We start from the raw sequence: 25,133 nt of genomic DNA, 5'->3' as shown, positions 1-25,133 counted from the left end.
CCACACTCATAAGTTTGGAATACTTTGGCCCAATCAGTTATCCGACTGGAATGCAACACACAACAGGTCCAATCAACCATCGAACTGTAATACTCAGGGTTTGTCGGCATGCTGCTTTAAACCAACCGCTCTTCTCAAGCCTCCATGTCTACGGATTAAAGCCGACCCACACAAGGTATCTTGACCTACAACATATAGCAGGACTACCTCAACCTATCCCGCCACCATATGACTATCCCACGTAAGATGTTGTGAGAAAAATCTAAATAAATCATTTATAAGTACCAAATGAGTACAAAAACAAAGATGACTTTTTTTGCAACAAAAAAATATATTAAGGACTAAATGTGTACAAAAATATTTAGGACTAAATGTATACAAAGTGAAAAATATATTAGTCTATTAAGTCCTTTTTACCGGCTAACATGAAGTAGCCGGTCATAAAGACTAAATATGTATAGTTTAACAAGTTGAAGGGGTAAATGTGGACGAAAAAAATCAATGACTAAATGTGTACAAATCAAAAAATATATTATCCTTTTAAGTCATTATCCCTTTTTATGTCCAACTTTGATGGTAAAATTAATAATAAAAATGTTTTGGGAATGAAAACCCAAGTATGAAATGCAAACATTTCCAAACTTAGGTGAGTTTGATGATCAAAAAGGTATTTTGCATGTCATTTGTAGAATATAGGTTATATGAGTGGTGGTTGTATTTTGCAGTTACGTTGAAAAATTATAAAAAACAACTTCTGAAAAGTAAACCCAAGTTCGAAATCCAAATAACATTTTGAAATGGTTTGATATTTTGGTATTTGGTATATGTTTCATAGTTAGGTATGATGTGATTTCATACACCATACAATGTTGAATCGGTTTGAATTTGAAGCATTATTACGATACGTGAACTTATACATGTATTATACCATGGCTCTGATGGTGTATTTTTTGATTTCATACTAATGTTGCTTAGATAAATTATTACATTGATTCCTAAAACCGGTAATCCAATGGTGGTTACCGATTTCCATCCTATCAGTCTTATTGGAATTCAGTGTATGATTATTGCTAAGATTTTAGCTTTACGGATTGCTTCTGTTATATTTGTTATATTCAGTGGTTAGTATGAAACAATCATCGTTTGTAAAAAAAATGTCAAATTCTAGATGGTCTGCTAATGGTAAACGAGATAGCTGAATAGTATAAAAAGAAAAAGAAAAAGAAAAAGAAAAAGATATTGTTGCTCAAGATTGACTTTGAAAAGACTTATGATTCGGTTAGTTGGAAGTTTTTGGATCGTATGATGTGTTTTCTTCATTTTGGTTATAAGCGGTGGAAAATTAATTTTGTTCATTTCCAAAAATGGATTTTCTTCATCTTTGAGCACAAATTTTGGACTCTAAAGATAATCAAAACGAGTTATTGATTATATATTCGTGTTCTCCTCCGTGATATCTTCGTTTTGATATATCACACGTCCAAAACGGATTAAAAATGAATGAGAAATTACTTGTCAAAGTAGGGCAATTGGAAGAGAAAGTAAAGGAGTTAAATGAGTTTTAAAAGTCATCCCACATTGGTGGGAGAATAAAAAGGAAATTGGTTTATAACTACAAAGACTAGCTACCTTTGTAAGGTTTATTAAAACCAAGGCTCTCTCTTAAAGGAGTTAAATCATCCCACATTGGTGGGAGAATAAAAAGGAATTCGGTTTACAACTACAAAGACTAGCTACCTTTGTAAGGCTTATTAAAACCAAGGCTCTCTCTTGCGCGTGCACACAGGGGGGTGCAAATACCAGCCAAATTGGGTTCGGGCCATTGCACTTGTGTGCGAGGGCACGAATGCACCACCGGTCGACCAGAAAAGTTTAAGGATCTTTTTTGCATTTTTTTCCTTTTGGTTAACAGTTACAAAAACGAATTAAGAGTGATTAATCATAGATTTCAGTTTTGATTTCTTGATTAATTTTCTTATTTAATCGTGACAGTTACAATTTCGTTTTAATTACATTGGGTAATATGTATACAACACCTATGTGATTGATTTAACACACCGGATGAAACGAAATCACTCTCTTCCTCTCTTACGCTTCTGCTTCATCTTTTCTCTCTTGCTGCAACCAAGGTATAATCCGGGCCAAGTGAGGGTTCGGGTAATCTAGAATAATTGCCTTCTACTGTTGTATCCTAGGAAACAAACACCCATATAGGGCGAATTTGTTTTAAGGAAATTGTGTTAAACACAAGCCTAGTCAAGAATTTTATGGTTTTGTTCTTTCGTATAATTGTGGGTTATATTTTCCTAACAGTAAGCAGCGATCTTGGATACATGTTTGATTGGTGTCGGCTAGAGCTCCGGTTCTTGTAAATGGCAGTCCTACGGACTAATTCCAATTGCAGAGGGGTCTTAGGAAACGAGATCATTTGTGTCATTTCTTGTTTATTTTAGTAATGGAGGGGTTACATATTGCCATTGAAGATGTAGTTGCCAAGAGTTTATTTTTTGGAATGAATTTGGTAGTAATCACATTAGTATCTCTCATTTGTTCTATGTACATGATGTGATCGTCTTTGGCAAATGCGGTCGTTTAACATTAGTTAAATGTGTTTTGGGACCGCTAGGCTTGTATTATGTGTCCTTTTTTTTTTAATGTCGATTAAAGTTGCTAAAGATCTTGAATCCATAAAGTCTCATTTCTTTTGGGGTGGTAATGAAGATGAGAGGAATATGCGTGGATCTAACAGGGGGAAGCTGTTTTAAAAGCCGCATCAAGCAAAGTGAAAAAATATGAGAAAGCGTGCATGGAAAATCAACACACGTTTATACCCTTTACATTTGATACTTTCGGTTTCCTTGCGCCAGAAGCTGTAGAGCTACTCAATAGAGTCCAACGAGTCATGCATAGTAATGTTATGACTCCAAGATCTATAGATGTTGTTTTTAAAAGAATTGGTTTTGCCATCCAAAAAGGGGTTGCGACACAGCTTGTTGCTCGTTTACCCGCAACGTCTATGTAAATATTTCTTATGAATTTTGTAATGAAATAGATTACCATTATTTGCATGATTTTATGAATACTTTATATATAATATTACTATTATGTTTAAAAAATTAAGAATGTTGTCCGGATAGTAAAATCGACAAACCAAATGTTTTTAGTACAACAATATCAAATTTTGTCATCATTTCTTGAAATTGAAGATATCGAAGATTTAAGTCCCGTTTAAAATTAAGAGTTGGTTAGTTTGACATTTAATGTACTTTATTTAAGTGGTCGAAGATGCGTTTTGACCAAAAATGTGATCGCATTTGTCCAAAGAAGAAACACGACCTGGGGTTTTAGAATCAATTATTATTATCGGTGATCGGTGTTTAGGACGTACATGAGTTAGTGAGATATAGGGTTACCTATTGGTAATCGACTCCATTAATTAGGGTTGAAAGCTCTAGACACAACCCGTGACACAACATGAACCCGACACAACACATAAACGAGTTTGGTCGATTTTTTCTGATCCACAAATCCGCAACTTGCCAACCCATTTATTATACGGTTCATGTTTGAGTTTGCAAATATTTTCGTGGGTTGTCTTGAAAACTCATTTATTTTATTATATTAAAAATATTTATTAAGTAAAGGAGAGAGTAAGGACTAATTTGTAAATATGTGATATTTAGATATCTTTTTTCTTTTTGCTCTAGGTCTAAATCACGTAATCAGTATTCACGTTCTCGCAACCGTTGAGTCTCGATTTTTTTACAATGATCCAAACTTCAGTTCAAGATGTACACATCAAACATTCAAGCTATTGATGATTATTCATACAACTGACTCAAGAAATTTATGGAATTTGGATATATTTTTCACTTTATGTGATATCTTTTTGGAATTTGAATGTGCTTAGTTGTTTTATTTTTCTAAAATTGTCCCTAGTTGAACAAGTGTGACCCACAAACCCGTATAAATAAACCGGTTAAGTAGGTCGTGTCTAAGTTTGGCTTATCTGTGTTATTTTAGGGTTGAATAAGACGATACAAATATTTATATGGGTCGTGTCCATGTTGATCTTTCCGAATTGTCAACCCAAACACGACAGGATTGACACCCTATTATTAATGAAATAACATGGAATAGTTCACTTTTAAAAAAAATAGGTCTAAAACGGAAAAAATATAGTGTTTTATATGGAATAACCCAAATTTACCTGTTGTTAGTCGGTTTCATGACTGAAATAACGATGAATAGATAAAAAATAAGTACCTTTTTAAATAAATAACATGTTAGGTCTAAAACAGAAAAAGTCAAAATGTATGTATGGTATTTTATGGAACCATTTTATTTAAACCAATATTATTCATGTCTTAAATCGTGACAATAAAAATTATTTGAAGATATTGTTGTTTTTTTTAATTGGTTGTGCATCGAAAGCATAAATTCTATTTTTCGTTAAATTTATGTCTTCAAAACCTCATTTAACTTTTTGATGTAATTGTTTCGTTTCGCCTTTAGCTTGTTGATAAGGCTTTTTTGTTTTTTATAAAAATTCATCGGTTCCAAAAAAAAATCTTTGATTGTACTCTAAAGTTGTAATAACTTTCAATGAAACTTTGTAATATGTAAATATAAGATTTCTAATTCGTAATATATTCAAAAAAAATGTTAGTTAAATGTTTATTTTTATGTCTATAACTATATATGCTGTGGTTTAAATGTCCTGTGCATGTTTATCCAGTTGATTTTTGATACAATTTCTATTGGTCGTATAATCCTGTCACGGAAAATACCTAGAAATAATAAAGATAATAAACATATATCATACTTTTAGACCTGGATTTGAAAAAGAAACAGATAGATAAATCTATAGCTAAAGTTAAAAAATTATAAAATTTACATCCACCTAACCCTTAACTATTAAAGTAAGATTCCGTGGTACTCGATGGTTCTGTACACTTTGGCCCCATTGTAGACAAAATTTAGTGAGAAATTGCTTTTTATAGTTAACTACTATACACGTTAGGTATTAATCATTTGTTAATTTGGTAAAGTAAACCCTTTTAATCAATTTGATAAATCTTTTTATAATAATAAAATTAAAACCATCATTTGCATGATTTTATGAATACTTTATATATAATATTACTATTAATCTATTATGTTTAAAAAAAATTAAGAATGTTATTAGGATAGTAAAATAGACACACCAAATGTTTTTAGTACAAGGATATCAAATGTTGTCATATTTTTTGAAATTGAAAATATCAAAGATTTAATTCCCGTTTAAAATTAAGAGTTTGATAGATTTGACGTTTAAAAAAAATCATAAATCATTATTGATCGATTAGAATGGGTAAAAATGTTGAAGTTTCTCAGTTTGACCAACAAACTTTTTTGTTATTTTATAAATAGTCAGTATGTGATTATAAAAGCTGTTATTAAAATAGAACCTAAAGGTGTTAGCATTGTGATTTAAAAGAATACTAGTAGTTTAGACATATTTTACACTCTCAAGATAGAAAAAAAAAAAGTAAAAATAAATGTGTCCGGTGTCCCGTTGCGTACGATAGCAACCAAGAGATTCTTATACAAACCATTATAGACCGAATTCAAGGTATACCAGCTAGCATCATTCAGCATCATCCCTAAAGATTCCAATAAAGTTTGCAGTGTAAATTTTCTATTTTAACCTTCCATATATATATCTTATTTGCATTTATAACCCCCAATTTCATGCTTGCTTAACTTTTGCCCACATTACGTTCATAAAATGTAAAGTTTTTCTATAAAATGCAAGAAAATTGTTAAACTCCATGTTAGTGTATCCTATATTGGTGTGATATAGTCTTGTAAGTGACTATATATGTTGGAGTCTTTCCTTTCTCCATAAAAACTCGTTTGGAGAGTTAATATGTGACTCCACAAATATTACTCAATTTTATATGTTATTTTGAAATATAGCAACTACATGATCAAACCAAACAGATGATAACATCAAGAGATAGTTTATTATCATCTTTAGTCTAAAAAATGAGCAACACAGGCTACTCGTTGCCACCACCAATTGATACATCCATTTGATAGTTTATAATTAAATAGTTTGTTAGGTTGATGATTAGTAATTTGATAGTTTCATAGTTTGGTTTATATGGTTGTCACCATCAAATGATACAGATAAAACGAATGGCCCATATGTTTTTATTATATATTTTTATTTAAAAATGAAAACTTATAATAACAATAAATGTCATTTTTTCTAGTTTGTCCTAAACCTTTCAGAATATTTAGTTTCTCAGGATCGACTCTTATCATAGGTTATAATAATACTTTCTAATTATCTTGTAAGTATATTAATTTGAATATATGATTTTATTTTTACCATATTTTTTGTTTTTCAATGGTTTTATAATCTACGTGTCATCAATCTAAAATACATTCATTGTTAATAGTTGATTTTGAAATTTTGTTCCTGTTGATTCATACTTTGTAATCTCATGTTGTAAGTGTGTGAATTACAAATTGGGTCTCCATTTTTTTTGCATGTATTTTTATTTAAGTTTTAATTTGTTGCTGTTTTTTAATTACTTTTTTTTTTGTTATAGTGGTATTTGAAGTTTCAAGGGAAAATTTTAAAATATATACAATTCATACCACTTTACTGATAAACTTGTTTTTGTTATGTTACTACCTGTTAGTTGTTTTTTCTATTGTTATTAGTGATTTTGTATAAAAAATTATAAGAAAAAAAAATATTTTTCATGATGTAATGGATTTTTTGAATTTGCCTTTGTAGAAGACTTTTTTTTTTTTTTTTTTTCATTTGGCCTAAAATATATTTAAACCGGACCTTTTGATAATCTTAAGAATATTTATTAATATGTTACTAGTTGATATTATCATATTTATACACATTTCTAAGCATTATTTTAATACATTTTAAGCTATCATTTGGTTATATATATATATATATATATATATATATATATATATATATATATATATATATATATATATATATATATATATATATATATATATATATGGCACTTATTAAGTTTAATTATATTTTTCAGCAAAAAATGACACTTTTCAAGAAAAGGGACTGAAAATGACAAACACTAGAACCTAAAAGGACTGGAGTTGAACTTGAAGTTTATAAAAAGAAAAGATCATGCAAGAACAAGTATGTGGCATGAAGCCCACGGCATGACATCAAGAAAGATCTGGATGATATTCATGAAATAGAAGCTTACAAGGTGAGCTATTACTGTTCACGTCGTGAGAAGCATGTTCCAGAAGATTAATACATGGAGTACAAGTTTCCTGTTCAATTACTGATATCTACTGATCTTACGTTGTGTCACCTTATTCCTCACGACGTGAGGAGCTTTTTATGGAAACTATAAATATCGTTTATTAGATCAACTTTAAGGTGGGATGAGAGATATATTTCTGAAAATCTAAATCGACCTTAAAGACAGAAAGTTGTGAAAATCAACTTTTGGAAGGAGAAAAAGATTGAAGTTTAAGAGTTTTGAAGATTGTTGAAAGCATTAACACATTACATTCGGTTTTCTTTAGATTAATCATGTCTAGCTTAATTTCTTATGTTTTTGTGTGTTTACTTTCTGCAATGAGAAGCTAAATCATTAGGCTTTCGTTTAGTGTAGATGAACCCAAATACTATGTGTTAGTTTCTTGCTTTATATGGATTTTATGAAGTTGGTTTAGCTTGTGTTTGATTATCATTAGCTAGCATATTAAAGTTTCAATCTTTTTTGCTTTAATTCAAGTTAAATGTAGTTGAATGACCATTCCAATTGCATGAACTTGTTTACCTAGTAGTTTATGATCATTAAATTGCTAGAGTTATAATTGACCAAATCTTAGATTAGGTGATAAAGGTAACAATTTTAACTGTGTTAGAGAATATAATTTGATCATAATTGTGTTTGATTATTTGTCTTGATCATAGATAATAATATTAGATATATCTTACAAAGTCCATTTATCTTTAATAATTAATTATGTGCTTACTTGTGTATGATCATTGAACAGTACGTTCATGAATTTGTAAAAACATTAGGAGATCGAATCAAGATTCTTGATAATATTTATATTGGTAACCAACTGAATTAATCCATGTTTAGAAACTAACCACAGGAAAAATGGTGATTCAAAGCTAAATGGAATATCTTCATTATTCTGATTACAGTCGTTCTTAGTTAAGTTGTTTGCTTAGTTTTGAGTTAATTGAGTCGTTAAGTTAACCTGAACTTCAAAATTAGATAAAACCCCCATTATGAAACCGGATCAAAATTCTTGATAATATTTATATTGGTAACCAACTGAATTAATCCATGTTTAGAAACTAACCATAGGGAAAATGGTGATTCAAAGCTGAACGGAAATGTCTTCATTATTCTGATTACAATTATTTTTAGTTAAGTTGTTTGCTTAGTTTTGAGCTAATTGAGTAGTTAAGTTAATCTAAACTTGCAAATTAGATAAAACCCCCCATTTTAATTATTGTTTTTAGATTAATTTTTAGTAGTTACTTATTAGCTAAATTACCCAACTTACTTTACTATACTATAAACTGACTAGGTACACAGCCTATAAGTGCATTAGTAGATAAGTTAGTTATGTTTATAAATTTAAAACTGGTAGGTAATATTGCACAACACATCAAGTTTTTGGCGCCGTTGTCGGGAAACGACTACTTTCTGTTGTTAATTTAACTGCTTTAGGTTAATCGATCCTTTTTTGTGAGGTAAAAACCGTAAAAAGTTAATTTTTTGCAAAAATTAATTTTTTTTGTTTTTACAATTCTCATGAGGTAAACATATACTCCTCACGATGTGAGATCTGATTTTTCAGTTTTTTTTTCGATTATTTACTTTTTAGTTCGTTTTTATGTTTTTGTTTCTGCTTTGTTTTGGTGATTTATGACCCGAGGATCCAGAAATCCAATAGTGCCACCACTTAAAGATCATGAATCGACTTTCCATAGAAAGAAGGATAAAAAGGTTGATGAATCGAGTAGCACCTTCCAATTTGACAAGTTTGAAAGCTTTAAGAGAACTCCAAATAAGAAAGGTATCGAATACGAGCCAGGAACTGAAAGAGAATCGGAAGAAGAGGTTTAGAGCGAGGTAGAAGAGATAGAGGATATCACGACAATGAAGATGGAGGAGGACAAAAAGAGAGTGCATAATGTCAAGGGTCCCAGTCTAGTTCCACCGAAAATTCCAACTGCAACAGGTTTTAAGCTCAAAGGACATAACTTTTTAATGCTCAAAGATATACCATTTTTCGGGAAAGACTATGAAGATGCTTTCAAGAATATCGATCAAGTTTCGGACATTACAAACTACTTCAATGTTCTAAACGTTTCAAGAGATGTGGTTTTACTGAGGATACTTCCAGTGACATTTACTTCTGATGCAAATTTTCGGTTGTAGGCACTTGCACCTGGGAAAATTAGAACTTGGACCAATCTTCGTGAAGCATTCATAGAGCAATACAACCTTCCTTCAAAGATAGTCAAACTCAAGAAAAATATTGCTAATTTTCAACAAAACGACGACGAGTCCTTATACGAATCATGGGGGAGATACAAAGGTCTTTTAAGAAATTACACTCAACACCTTGATTTGCACGTACCAATGACAAGGAAGGATCCCGCCACCATAAAAGCTTTAATTGAGGAATTTGTCAAACATTCATGCGAGTACCACAACCCTCGTGAAGACATTACGAGAAGAAAAGGAGGTGGAGATTGAGAAAGTGAGAATTTCACAGCGGTGATAGTGAAGTTAAATAATATGGATAGAAGAGTTACTAAGATGGGTCAATCTATACATGTCATACAAATCATTTGCAATAATTGAAGTGGACCACATTTAATGAAAGATTGCGACTTGGATGAAAATAGAAGCCAAAAGCATGCATTTGATACTCTAGTGGTGATCAATTTGATGAAGATTCGAGGAATCCAAAGAGAGAATGGTTGCCTTATGATGAATACAAGAATGCCAAAGAAGAAAAGTATCGACAAATCGGGCGAGGCTACTACCAAAAGGAACAACCACCACCCGAGAAGAAATCGAACTTTGAGTCAATGCTCAATAGATTCATGGAAGATTCTCAGAAAAGACATGATGTTATTGATGCTACGATAAGAAACCAACAATCTTTCATTAAAAACATCGTGAGTCAACTTGGACAATTGACTAATCTCGTTAACAAACGATTACCATCCTAAAATTCTGATCCAAAACCGAAACCTCACGGCATGACAATCTCTACTGATGAATACCCCTATTGAGGGCCTATAGTGATCTTTAATGAAGACACAAAGTAAGTGGTTTCTCGAAAGTTATAAGTGAAGACCGAAAAATAAAATCAAACTGGTGCCTAGGATTCACGACGTGAGCAGCTACCTCTCACGTCGTGCAACCAATATAATAAGAAAAATGGTTCTTTCATAAAGCCTTATTAGCCTTTGTTACCTTTTCCTTCTCGGTCAAGAGCACATCTACTGGATCAAGAGTATAAAAGGTTCATCAATCAAGTAAAGGGTATTTCAATTAATACCCCATTTATTTAAGCATTGGCTAAAATGCCTGAATACACGAAATTCCTTCAAGATTTTCTTGATACTCGACAATAACTAGAGAAGTCATCCAAGTTTGTTCTTAATGAACAATGTCCTACAGTTATCATGGAAGGAATTCCACCGAAGATGGGAGATCCAGAACGCCTTACGTTGCCACGTGAATTTGGAAATGCCACGAAGACATTTGCATTAGCCGATTTTGGAGCTAGCATAAAGTTAATGCCTTATTCTTTTTATCAAAAGTTTGAACTTCTGGAATTGAAGACCACAAGAATCACAATCCATATGGCTAACCGTTCGGTAACATATCTTCGAGGAATAGTAGAAGTCTTATTGGTTAAAATTAGGAACTTCATTTTTCCAATTGATTTTGTAGTTATAGATATGAAAGAAGATGAAGATTTACCAATTATTCTTGGAATCCCACTTCTCAACACCGCAAGAGCCTTGGTGGATACTCGTGAGTCAAAGCTTACCTTACGAGTGGGGACAAAAGAGATTACATTCGAGGTTGATGATAAATTCAAGATCTCGAAGGCACAATATGAAATATTCTTTATGGATGGAATGAATGAAGACAATGAGCTTGTAGAATTGGAGAAATAATGGAGAGAAGAAGTCAAGATTACCAACACAAGACCCTCAATTCCAATTATTTTTGAAGTTTTTGCCTTCACTACACTGAAAGCTCAAGTTGGGGAGGCTAGTGGAATTGAAGATTTCTGTTCAAGTGAAGAAGATGAGGATCAAGAAAGCAAGAAGAACAAGCTTGATAAGATGGAAGTGGATAAGAAGGAACTCGCTAAAGATAAAGAGAAGAGCACAAATGTTTAGCAATCTCAAGGAGTCAAAAGAAAATATGATGCTTGCGACAATACAAGGAAGAAAGAAAATTCAAAGAAAGCATACATAAGGAGAGTTGCGGCCTACAAGAGAAGGTGGAAGGAACAAAAGGAGACAGGAGAGATTCCTCTCCCAGCCGACGCAACGTAGAGCGGAAAGGAGTCTGGCTCACGACTCCATCAAAGAAGTGCTTATCGGAAGGCAACCCGAGCTTGGCTTGCATTTTTCTTTTCCCTTTCTTTTTAGTTTATTTGATTTGCATTGATTTATTTGCTTTTTATGATTATTCATTTGTTCATCTTCTATTTAAAAATTCAAGTGTGGTATCCAAATTGTGAGTGGTAGAATTTTTAAGAAAAAAATGGAATTTTTGTCAAGAAATAAGCTCCCACGATGTGTGAATAAATCCTTACGATGTAGGGCATCAAAAGAATACCAATTATTTCCTCAATTTAAAACTAATGACATGAGGCATAACCCCTCACAATGTGAACTCCAAAGGGGACTAGTTCTTTTATACGTTTATACTTTTATATCCCAAACCACCACTTACGACGTGAGACGAACGAAAAATCACCCCTTGGTCCCCCACTTGGATTTTTTTGGTTTTTAAATGTGTGCTCCTTTTAAAATTTGTGATTTTCATTCATCAAAAGGTAAGATTTATGTGTTTAAGACTTTTATTTTACTGATTTTATGCATTTATAAGTTAGGGTTCATTTTTTGGTTTCTTAGTGTCGAATTGATGCATTTTTCTGTAAAATAGGTGTTGTATGTGTGCTTATTACCTTAGATTGACTGCTAAAGTAAACCCCATGAATGTATTTTGGCTTGATTTGGACAAAACAAAGACCAATTTTAATTCTTCCAACGAACTGAGCTCATGACGTGAGCTTTGAGTCTCACGATGTGAGAACTGGGAAAACAACCCCATTTTTCTTTCCAATTGCTTAATCTTGAAATATTTCTTTGGTTTTGTTTGTTTATTATTTTGCAGGTTTAATGGCTCTTAGAAAATCAATTCAACGGTCCTGAGGTTACGTGTCTAACCTCCACTCATTCTACGAATTTCCAAACGACATTTCTCGTGATATTTGAAATTTTTGGACTGTATTTTTGGGATGTTTCATCAATACCTACCATGTTGTGTAGGCCTCTTGGTCATGTTGTGGGAATATCATGACAAAATAGTTGCAAAACTGAGAACCACCACATGATGGCAAGCCAATTTCCATATCTTGGAAACTGGCAGAAAGCCATATACTTCATTAAGAGATTAACCCTTACACATCTAAATCCATAACTTCATATTTAGTCTATTTCAATGACTTAATGGATAAAGTTTCCAACTTTATCCATTTGAACTCCACTATAAGCCAAGATCTACAATTATATGTCCATTAAGTCCTTAATGAGGCTATAACTTGAGCATGGACACAAGGAAATCCAAACATGACTCTTTTTCTTATTCACTAAAAGTTTATTGACCTTAGAAAGCCATCTTGAAACGTCCCAAAAAAATGACCCAAAATTTTCAATTTTAATTTAAATAAAACAGTATTCCGAAAACATCATCAATACAATCCAAGTGAAGCTAAGTGTATTAACATCATATCAATCAGAGTAAATCACAAAAGCAGAACTATGTGGCGTGTGTGATGCAGTCATCTCGGGCTCTTCCCCTTGGAACCAGAAGTACCTGAAACATAAACTGAAAACCGTAAGCACTAAGCTTAGTGAGTTCCCCACTCCATACATAAAAAATCACATACATGGCCTCCGCCCTACATCGGGCCCCACTCGGTATACATATCTGTTTTTAGGTGTAACATCCTGATTTCCAGGTATGAGATTTATTCTTTAAAAAGAAAGTTTCCTTTGGAACTCGGCGAGTTGATGGCCTCAACTCGTCGTGTTGAAGGCTTTTGGGTCGCGCATCTTTTTGGACAATCTCGTCGAGTTGGTGAGGAAAACTCGACGTGTTGGCGGCTGGGTGAGAAACCTTAAATTTTAGGGTTTTGCACCCTATATAATCTCCTTAAGTCCTTGAGGTTGATCTTATATCGGGATCCAAACCCCTATATCGTCTTTTGTGAACCCTAATCATCATTCTCACTCATTTTGTGAGCTAGTATGTCATTTTGGAGTAAAAGGAGAAGATTGGGAGAAGGAAGCAAGGATCTAGCAAGCAAAGCTCCTATCTTCGGTTTGGATCTCTTCTGGACCTTTGTGAGTGTTCAAGACCCAGTTTTTATCTATCTATGTAGCTAGATCTTGAGTTTTGTCCCTTTTTCTCCTTATTCTTGGATGTTGCAATGGATAGACTTCATAAAGGTTGCAACTTTATGAATCTCCAGGTCAAGGTGACCTTATAGTGAGTTGGATCTGGTCTTTAGCCAAGCCTTGATGCCACGCAAGGAGTTTAGGTCATATTTTCCCTTTTTACCCATTTTAGGTTCAAGACATGCAATGGACATGCATGTCTATAAAGCACCAACATTTGGGATGCTTTTTAGGCTAGGATATCTTCTAGAAAAGTTGGGTCTCAGATCTCATGGATTTTGTGCTTAATAGTTAAGCCCTTGAGTTTCCAAGCGTTGTGGAGGGGTTTTGAGCACTTGGAGTAGCCCTAAAGGATAAAGTTGCAAACTTTATCCTTTTAGACAACACTTGGAGTTTAGATCTGAGCTTAGAGTCTCTGGAATCAAAGAATCAGTTGAATGAGCTAAGCTGGGGAAAACCCGACGAGTTTCTAGACAACTCGGCGAGTTGGTTGGGGTTTTCCCGACCTTCTGAATACTATAGAAACTCGACGAGTTCGTTGGTGCACTCGACGAGTTGGTTCAACATGGACTGTTGACTTTGACATTGACCATGGTTAACCAAGTTGGACTTTTGAGGGCATTTTGGATATTCCGGGATTTTGATTGAATTGGTCATGATGGTTGTAGGCATTGAGTCGAGCGTTGAGATTCGGAGTCATACCATATTAGTTTTGTACTACTTGTGAGGTAAGTCTTCCCCACTATACTTGTGGGTCGAAGGCACCAAGGTCAACCCTTTGGATTTGATATCCTGCTATGCATGCTATAGCGTTGTAGTCATACGTTAAGATCTGTATCCTAGTATTTAGGATGTTGCTATGCTTAGCGATCTGTGAGATCTATCTGCCTGCTTGCTGACTGGTTAGTAGTATGCTTATCTGTATTATATGCACATGATTGGTTGGTGGCTGAGGCTTCACTGCTTTGTGCATAAGCCATCAGGCCGAGGCATTCCAACCGATGGTTGAGGGCCTAGGGTATTCCATCCTGAGGATGATTGGACCGATAATATGTTGGCATTCCAACCTGATGGTTGAGGGGACTGGGGTATTCCATCCCGAGGATGATTGGACCCATAGTATGTTGGCATTCCAACCCGATGGTTGAGGGGTCTGGGTATTCCAACCCAATGGTTGATTGGGCCCACAGTATGTTATTATACATCTGTACTGTTGCTATGTATTAGCATTTGAGGGGAACTCACTAAGCTTTGGGCTTACAGTTTTAGATTGCGTTTCAGGTACTTCAGGGGATTGCGGCAAGACGAAGGCATAATCGTGCACCTCCTCATATTTTTGTTGTACGATTTTGGGATTCCTCTGATGTGAAACTTAATTTGAAAACAATTTGTAAACAATGTTGGTTTTGAGTTGTTTAAAAAGTTTAAAATTTTCAAGAATTTTATGAATGTTACATAGGCCCCGCCCACTATACACATAAAATATATATCACATAATCATGCTAACTCGTACAATGATCATAAAACCATAGCATTCGTTTCAGTCATCGGGCCTTGCCCAACATCGAGCCCCACCTGGTATATATAGCAACACATAACACATGTAAGGGTCACACAGACTCATAACATCCTAACATAAACAATAAGGGCCAACATTGGTGCCTTAGACTTGCTAAACCAAGTGAGGAAACTCACCTCGACTGTTGAATCTCCTTGAAAATCCTTGGTTGCTGGTCTGACGAATCCCCAAGCTATCAATACAAAATACCACCCAATTAAAATTTTGCATTGGTTCCTATCCATATCCAACAATCCATACTTAGGGTAAAAAGACCATTTTACCCCTTTCCTATTTTGGTCCAAGACTAAGGCCCGAACTCACGATCTAAAAGGCCCAAAACCAAATAATCATCCAAGGCCCCCTTATGGCCTAATTTTCTAAATTGGGCCCAAACCTCTACATTGGCCTTACCCTAAAGCCCAACAATTTTTCCAAGTCCAAACCACTTGCACTCAGATGTCCCAATAAGAACTCAAACACCTAATCCCAACCGAAAGCCCAATCTCAAAGCCCAAAATACAAAAACCCATTTGACTGAGTACGCGTGGCGTACTCAGCTATACGCTAAGCGTATATGGTGTATGGCTTCTATACCGTGCGTATAGACTTGTACACCCAACTTATTAATCCATTAAGCCAAGATCCTCCTTAAGCACTTAATGCTTAAGTCCAGAAGTCCAAACCACAGATCTGAATCCGAATAAGTATCTAGAACCATAAATTCACTGACTTGGTGACTTTGTATTCCCCAAAAGGACCCAACTACAAGATATAACACTTTACTTTCACTAAATGGACATAATCTCATGAATGGGTGATTCTAAACCCTAAAGGTGCCAACTTTATGGACTTTGAACCTTAGAAACACCAACAGTGGTAACTCATATCTCCTAGAGTGGTATCAAACCAGTAGATCTCATTCATGGGGCCAAAAAGGCACTACTAGAAAAACAACCTTTTACGACGCGCAAATAATGACACACACTGATAGAGGGCGCGCATTGGTGCGTGCCCAAAAAACTAATGTCAATTTTCCAAAATATGAAGGATAGAGGACACGTATTTGTGCGTGCCCTGAATAAGTGTCAAACAAAACAAAATTAAAAACACGGAGGGCGCTTATTTTAAGTGTGTGTCGTCTACAAATGTCACTTTATATTTTTTTTTAACTAAACGTGCGTTTTTAAACAGGGATCCACTAAAATTCTAAAATTCTAAAATTTTGAATACCCCGCTTCTGCACTCTCTCCTCTGGATCACCTTATCTCTCATAAAATCGCATAGAGCCATTCTCTCTCTCTCAAACCCTAGACACAGCCACTGGCCATTCACGACGATGTCTTCTTACCCTTTCCTTCTTCCTTGCTCCATATTTTTGACCTTCGTCGGAGCTATCTTCTTGTCCCCCGCTGCCACCAACAAACCACAACCTTATTCAATACCCTAAAAACCAGACTAATCTTTCACCTCTCATAATCTCTCTCATAACAGTTAGGGGATGTTTTGTAGGCAAGAATAAAGGGAGGAATGAAATGGGATATTCAGGGGTAATGAAAAAAAAAACATGTTTGGTACGTATAAGGAAATGAAAGCCCTATTCTTGAAGCAATCTCATTCCCCCAAAACACGGGATTTTCATTCCATGGGGTACCCCCGTTTTTTTCATTCCATTCCCTCCCTAAAATTGTATCTTCTGAGATTGCCCTCTATCAGCCTTTCAAATCGGAAGCGTAGGCACGAAATCACTAAAAATCATCATCACATCTTCAATTGATTGAGGAAAAGATATCGATTTTGCATTTGGATATCATAATCGCAGCGTTTTCCCTCACAAACGCCGACTAATTTCCAACGAAATCATTAGAATATTGTTTTTTGTGAATCATTACGTGATCGACCACCAAAGCTTCAAGACAATTTCAAGTATATTTCATCACAGCTCCAAGAATTTCGAGGTTAGCTTTTTTTTTTTGGTTTGTTGTATTCTCTGTTATTGACTTTCATCTGATAAGGTTGTTCACTTGTTTGTATTCTTGAAATTATTTTGTATTCATTTTGCTATTTGTGTTGTTGTTATCTATCTTTTCTAGCTATTGTGATATGTTTTTACATATCAAAATTGTTTTTATTCTGTCTTTAATTTCCTAAATTGCTAATGTTGGTTTGACCTTGATATGTTTTTTGACAAAGTTTTTTATTATGAATACAATTTTATATTTCTATAAACCATTTATGTTTATGTAATAGTTTTTTTTATTAGTTATAGAAACTAAATTTTTTGACCAGATAATGTTGAATTTATCGAATTATGTGATCTTTGTGTTGGAAGGGTATTTTTGTCATTGTAAATTATTTTCATTCCATTCATTTAGGTATTTTAGTTTTCAATGCTGATGGTAATAATGTTGCTGTAGGTATTTCGTTATTGTCAACAGCAACCTAAAAAGTCAAAATGTTTGATTTGTAAAACATCAGAAAATTTGTGGATATGTCTTCTATGTGAGTTTGTTGGGTGTGGGAGGTATAAAGAAGGGCATGCAGTTGAATACTGGAAACAAACACAACACTGCTACTCTCAGGAACTAGAAACACAACGTGTTATGTTGGTCATCTTTTATACCTATGGATGCAGAATCCAAAAGAGTAATTGACTGGATGAAGAAAGGTATACTGATTCATAAACATTCTCTAGTGCTTTTGAGCTTGAGTTTATATGTTTTTATTACTGATTTTTTTCATGAGTTGTTTTTTTGTAGCTGTGTATGATGCCAGACAGTTGAAGGTAATCATTGGACTTAGTTTTTCACAATAAACAAGATGTTTCTGTGCTATTTCATTACAATTTTATCATTCAGATAGCATTTTTCTGTGCTATTTCTCATTTTCTAATTTGTCATTTTAGGGATTTATCAAATAATCGTCAGTCAGGATCAACTCCAAACAATGGATTTTTTTCACTATTTACACCAATCTTGTTTGCTAATAAAATAATCTTATTCTTATTTCATTTTTTCTTCAAGAATATAACTGATACAAGATTAATGTCAAACTCTTAGTTTTGCTAACAACCTGGATCTTTGTGGCCCAGTCACCAGGCACCCCGGTCACCGGAGCTATAGTCGGAGAGGTGGCGGCTAGGGCAGCACTGCTGTTTCAGCAATAAAAACATATTGGGTAGGGGAAGAAGTTCATTTAGGAGAACTTAAAAGTTTTTTTTCTTCAAATGGTTAAAAAAACATATTCAGTTAATTGACTTGAAAACATGTGTGTACAGCTGAAGAGGATCCAAAAGTTAATTTAGGAGAACTTAAAAGATTTTCTTTAACAGAATTACAAGTGGCGACGGATGGTTTCAGCAATAAAAACATATTGGGTAGGGGCAGATTTGGAAAAGTCTTAAAAGGGCGATTAGCAGACAAGTCCCTCGTTGCTGTAAAAATATTGAAAGAAGAGAGGACGCCAAGTGGCGAGCTCCAGTTTCAAATAGAAGTTGAGATGATTAGTATGGCTGTACACAGAAATCTCCTTCGATTAAGGGGCTTTTGTATGACACCAACTGAAAGATTACTTGTTCACCCCTACATGGCTAATGGAAGTGTAACATCATGTTTGAGAGGTATTATTATTTATTATTTATTTGTTATTTATCATTCCTTACTTTTTTTCTATTACGTCATTCTTTTTGCATTAAGTGAAAAGGAAACACTCGTATTAGGGATACTTCATAAGAAACATCTGTCAATCTTATCAAGTGTGTATCTGTACTGGATACTTCATAAGATTTATGGTTTGCTCCATGTTTTTAATTTATTCCAAACTTGTTGTGCTAATCTGTCATAAGAAAATTAATTAATATATAAATATATAAGATATTAATAACATCACATCAACTGTCTTTTACCTCCTTCAAGTGAAAGCATATTTCTTTTACCTTCATCACTTTATTGATATTATCTGTCAATATTTCAGGCTAGATACTTCTTCCAGCAGCTTATATCAGGAGATCACTACTGCCATTTCATGGTAAACTGACAATACAAGTATACAATCGTATCTAAATCTTGAAAAATCATGATATGTTTTAGGTATCAGCTCGTTACTAGGACCTGTGAAAAAAATCATTGAATAATCCTGATAAGTTAGTGAAGTTTTCTCTTCAATTTAAAAATTGATTCTTTGGCATGATAAATCAGTGAAGTTACTCCTCAAAAGTCGATTTTGGAGTTGTTGGTCGAATCCCCTAATGTCGATTCCCAAGTGAGTTATTTTTTAGTTGGGTTTTTTTTTTCTGATTCCTGCAATTGTTGCTGCAATTGATGTTGATTTCTTATTGTAAATGTTGTTGATTCTTATATTTTTTTTTGCTAATTATAGATGATACTATACTGGAACTTTGGAAATCCACAATCCTTGGAAGCCATTGTAGAACAAGTTCGTGATGGAAGTTCACTTCGTGTTTATCTGCTTCCAGAGTTTCAGTTTGTCCAAGTATTTGTTGCTAGAATCTAGGTACCACATGCATCCTTTTCTGCAAACTTTTTTTAACTGATAAATATCTATTTAACAATATATATGTATTTAATTAAAGTTTATTTTATAAAATTACATATTTTCATTATCAATCAATTTAATTATATATTTAATTCTAATTTATCTAATTGTTTACTAGGCACCATCAATGGGGAGAAGCACAACACAAGAACCTACAATACCAATTGAGGTCCCATCCGAAGAGACAACTGGAGAAAATAATAATTCAGGGTCACGTGGGACCTTAACATCAGCCCAAAGAATCTCAGCCTCATCAGGCTTCAATGAAGTGTCCCCTGATCCTTATAGGAGGGAAGCTAAACATTTTACCGAGATCCATGTTCTAAATAAAGATGTGAGTAATATCTTATTTTCTCTATTTCCTGCAATTTCCCCTTATTAAGTTGACATAAAATACATTGGATTTGATTATTTCTATGTTTATTATAAAACAGGTTCGGATTGTTCTGGAGGGCGTTGACAAGTTTAGCAATCTGATTGGTTATGTATATTAGTCTGATGGAGAATCAGCAAAGGATCTGGCAATGGAGCTTATTGAAAACGTATGTTATGTTTTTTAAAATGACAACCATAAGCAGTGAATTTGAAGAAGAAGTGATGTGGAACTTTGTATTTTCCCTGAATTTGGTTTTAGGTACGCACATTGAGAGAAAAGTATCCGAAGCTTGATATAAAGGTTAGTATTTGTGTTTCAAACCTGTTGATCTGATCTGTTAGAATAGAATGCAACCTGTTCCAATACCCTTCTACTTACTTCCTGAGCCTGAGCCGGGGTAGCAACCTTTCCGGTTCCAATAGCCCAAACATTATCCCAGTTTTTTATCTTATCTGCAAATTAAAAAAAATTCATGAAAATGATAGATGTTTGTTACTTTCACATTGTAAAAAAATGATTAAACAATTTAAAAATGAAAAATAAAACATATATTCATTTCCAAATCACCTTTAATTGCCTTAGTTTGTGCAGCAACAACTTTCATAGTTGTTCCATCTTCCCGCTCTTGAAGAGTCTCCCCAATACAAGCAATCACCTTCAAACATTGAAAAAGCGCATGCGTAACTTTTTCTCCAACAAACTGATCAAAAAAGTAATTTGGAAAAGGCAAAGATAAATCATAATCCTATTAATGTCTTCATTATCAGATGGGGAAAAGATCTAAGATTTATAACTGAAACTTCTCACTTGTATTTTCAGGTGTAGTCTTGCAAGTTTGTACCCTTAGTATACCAAATTGCTTCAAGGTTGGGTAGCTAAAAAGATAGCCAGGGACCTAATACTCTTCAGGATTGTTCTGAATTATTATGACCATTTTGCTCTCATAGAAATTTTGACATCAACATACATGGGCACATTTCTTTTAGTGTAGATTTTGTCGAAGAGAAATGACACCAAAGAAGATAAGTATCTCATGTTGTTTGTATATATACACTTTTTCTTCTTGTTTAAAAACTTAAAAACTATATAGTTGTGAAAATCGAAGGTTCACACACCGTTTATGTAGGCAACCTTAGCCCTGAAGAAGTACTTTTTCTACAAATGTTGCTTAAGGTAATGGAGGGCCTTTATGTAATGTGATGGATCAACCTCTTTTAAAGTTTCATCTACATCTAGTTTTATTCTTCTGACATGCTTTTTGTATTTGGTTTAACAGCTGAGGATCATAATCAAACCCAAGCCTTGTGTTGGTGTAGGGCCTTTATGTAATGCACAACAGGTTTCCATGATGGCATGAAAGTGATATTAAGTATTTGCATTCTTATTATATTATACCCCTTACATTTTCCCAAATTACCCCTTCCTCTACAATGTTTTTTTTGTTTCTGTGTATTTTGTGCATCAGGTAAAGTTGATGGAAGAAAGGAATATGAAGCCACTTGATTTAAATCTTGCAGCATTATCAGCAAGATGCAGTAAAGACTTGGAGTTGAATTTGGCTAAGTCATTATTGAGTGAGATGGGCCAATGTACAACTGCTTATCCATATAATCAGCTGTTTGTAGCATTAGTCTTAAAGAATTATGAAAGGCAAGATGCAACTTTACTTAGTTGGAATTTGATGTACATAATAGATTAGATGCAAATTTATATATTGTAAGAAATAGAATTGTATGACATTAAATTTATGCAATGGATTCTATTTTTTGTATATGATATTTTATTTTCTATTATGAAACATTAAATACATATTTAATTTGAAAATAAGTAAATCTATAAATAATATTTTTTTAAACATTTAAAATTATGATACGCAAAAATGTGTGTCGTCTTCATTAATGACATGGCCTTTCTTGACAGGGGCTTTCTTGATACGCATTGCGTGTCATTAACACGCGCATCGTAAGGTTACGACACGCGAATACGTGTCATCTTCCTTTATGACAGGGCCTTCCTTGATACGCATTGCGTGTTGTAAACGCACGTCGTAAATGCACGTCGTCTCTCTTTATGACAGGGCCTTCCTTGACGCGCATTTGCACGTTGTCTGAGCCTTTTACGATGCGTAATGAGTGTCGTAAAAGGCTATTTTTCTAGTAGTGAGGGTCTAAAACTCATTTACTTGCATTAAGAAGAACAAAAATCATGATGAGAGCTTTATACCTCCAACAAATCAAAATTGTGAACAAGACGATTGATCCAAGCTAATTCCTTGATTCCTTGAACCAAAATGATCTTCCTCCTTTCTCAAGCTTCACAAAAATTCAAGAATAAGGTCTTCAATCAAGCAACCAAGCTTTTATTCACTCATAAAGGCTAGGGTTTGGTGGTAAAGGGTTATAGGCTAAAGTGGATGCCCTAACCATCGAGATTAGGTGCTTAAATATGGAAGAAACCCTAAAAATCATGGGCTTGGGCTGCAACTACTATCATGTGTCGGCCTACCTCTTGCTACGTCGTGGCGGTCATCCGGATACGTGTTTATGTAATTGGCATGCCATGTCGTGGTTCTCCATTCACCATGTTTTGGCACAAGGTTTTTCCTAAAAACCTTACCTTTTATCCTACTAATCCCTCAAACGATCTATTTTGGAAAACAGGTGTTACATACTCTCACCCCTCACTCATCGGAGATTAAGAGAACAACGTAATGATTGAAAATCTATATATCAACATTCTAATGTCCTATCTAAGACAAAAAAAACTCAACGAAACCTATAAAAATCCCAACAATCATAAACTTTTTGTAAAAGCTAAAGAACAAACCCATGAATTTCCGAAATATGCATACGAACAATCATTCGTTTCAAACAAAGCCATGAATTTCAAAACAATCTCAAAATCTATAAAATCATTTTTCATTTATGTAAATCTAGAAAAAACCTTATTGTTCATTGTTCATTGGTTTTCATTTGTATAGATGTGACATCCCCAAAATCACAGCCAGAAAAGACCGATTTCATTTATGCTTTTTAAAATAATTTCAGAGTAAATCCTTTTGATTTAAAAGTGTTGCGGAATTTGTTCCCAAAACAAAACATGATAAAATAATATTTATCAAAGCATTTCATCAAGAGATGCATTTTCATTATATAATCAAAACTCGGGATGTCATGTTCCGATACAGACCATAAAGCATAAACGATAACATTACAAGTCATTCAACAAATATATACATATACAGACTTGTAAACAAAACAACTCGATGATTCATCCATATTACGCCCTTGCGCCACTTCCTGTAATACAAATAAAACTGAGTGGGTCAGGCTTGGGAGCCTGGTGAGCATATAGGGTTTTCAACCCACAATAAATAATTATATTTAATTTCACCAACCAACAATATCCCGATTACCCATTCCCGTTATCCTCACTTTACGTCCCTAAAACAACATCTATCTCAAGGGACCTAATCTAGGATTTTCATCGGGACGGACATTACTGCTAAGGGGTTTCCTCAACAATAGATATCCTAAAGGCAACCATGAGGGGGATAGAGTACACCGGTGAACACATCGTTCACAACACCTACAGGTTATGAACCTGCTAGCGTTCCACAGGACTGTCTAGAAAGAGTCTGTGGTCGTTATCCATACTCCGCTGAATAACTAGATCAACAACAACAACAACATCGAGGCCTCTCATCTGTTTATTACATACCAACTATCTACCCATGTTCTACCCAACATATTAGTAGATAAAAATATATATTTTCATACATAGTTTAAAACCTGTATATCATTTTCATTCAATACATATTCACATAACAGATGAGGCACACCCACATAACACGTATTTCATAGAAAGTAAATCAGATCTATGAGACAGAAGAGAGTGAATATACATTCACGCACATAACAACAAAATTATACACATAACACGTATTTCGTATAAAATACTTCATAATTATGCGTTAGAAGAAAGTAACTATACACTCACTTGATCAGAAGATGATTGGACAGCACTACGGCTTGTAGAAGTAGTATTCTTCGGCAGATCTGGAAGATCTTCACAAAAACCGGACTCCTCGCGGGCAGAGCTTCGGCTCGGGAATCTTACTTCTCGGGATCTTCGGGACTTCGAAACTTGCTTCGGGGCTCGGGAATAATACCGGCGCTTCGGGGTACTTCTGGCACGCAAAACGATGTAAAACCGGAGAGAGAAGAGAGAAAAAGAGCAAATGAGCCGGCTGCCCTCGCATCCTATTTATAGGAGGCTGGAGCCTCGGAGTACGCTGGGCGTACAGCAGTACGTGGGGCGTACGCGTCCGAATCGTCATGGCATGCGTCATCCGAAGAACTCGAGTGCGAGGTGCGTCATGCTTCGCGGTACGCCGGGCGTACGCCAGTACGCTGGGCGTACTTCGGATCAGATCGGTGACTCCTTCGGATATACATCCGAAATAAAGATTAAAGTTAAATACAAATTATTTAATAAACTTCGGAAATTCATATCTTCTTCATACGAACTCCGTTTTTGACGTTCTTTATATCCACGCGTAGGTGAGACTACGCTCTACAACTTTCGTTTAGACTCCGATGGCTAATTTTGACTTTATTTTTATTAATTATTTTTAGTAGGCCGGGACAGAAAAACTTCGTTATAAATTCATAACTTCTTCGTTTGACGTCCGTTCTCGCCTAACTTTTCATCGTTTCGATACCAACAACGAGATCTTCGATTCTCGTTTAGATCGATTCGACTAAAAACCGCTCGATCTCAAATCGAGTATTTCGGGCTGCATACCGCTAAGTCGAAACTTCAATAAATCATAACTTCCTCATACGAAGTCATATTTGGACGTTCTATATATATTCGGAAACCTCGTTTCAACTACT

The 25,133-nt window shown here is 34.4% G+C and overlaps 1 long non-coding RNA gene and 1 other non-coding gene across 10 annotated transcripts; one reads left to right on the top strand and one right to left on the bottom strand.

The window, feature by feature from the left end:
- Positions 1 to 9,548: 9,548 nt before the first annotated feature.
- On the bottom strand, positions 9,549 to 9,658 carry LOC111896533 (small nucleolar RNA R71). The gene has a single exon (XR_002851947.1). It is a non-coding gene; the product is annotated as a small nucleolar RNA R71 (small nucleolar RNA).
- Positions 9,659 to 16,531: 6,873 nt separating this feature from the next.
- Positions 16,532 to 22,006, top strand: LOC111896527 (uncharacterized). 9 transcript variants are annotated; one of them, XR_002851941.3, is made up of 15 exons: positions 16,533 to 17,263; positions 17,723 to 17,973; positions 18,065 to 18,090; positions 18,397 to 18,482; positions 18,583 to 18,924; positions 19,278 to 19,331; positions 19,502 to 19,565; positions 19,683 to 19,817; positions 19,978 to 20,193; positions 20,294 to 20,401; positions 20,494 to 20,535; positions 20,818 to 20,947; positions 21,055 to 21,408; positions 21,512 to 21,574; positions 21,701 to 22,006. It is a non-coding gene; the product is annotated as an uncharacterized LOC111896527 (long non-coding RNA). The 9 variants fall into 9 exon arrangements; XR_002851939.3 differs by having other exon boundaries at positions 21,512 to 21,604; XR_008231424.1 differs by having other exon boundaries at positions 16,532 to 17,263; positions 18,637 to 18,924; positions 21,512 to 22,006.
- The last annotated feature ends 3,127 nt before the right edge of the window (positions 22,007 to 25,133 follow it).

This window comes from Lactuca sativa, chromosome 4 (genome assembly GCF_002870075.4).
Source record: "Lactuca sativa cultivar Salinas chromosome 4, Lsat_Salinas_v11, whole genome shotgun sequence".
In the NCBI taxonomy this organism is placed as follows: domain Eukaryota; kingdom Viridiplantae; phylum Streptophyta; class Magnoliopsida; order Asterales; family Asteraceae; genus Lactuca; species Lactuca sativa.
The sequence above is the reverse complement of the archived record's forward strand: the minus strand, read 5'-3'. Positions and strand labels throughout refer to the sequence as shown.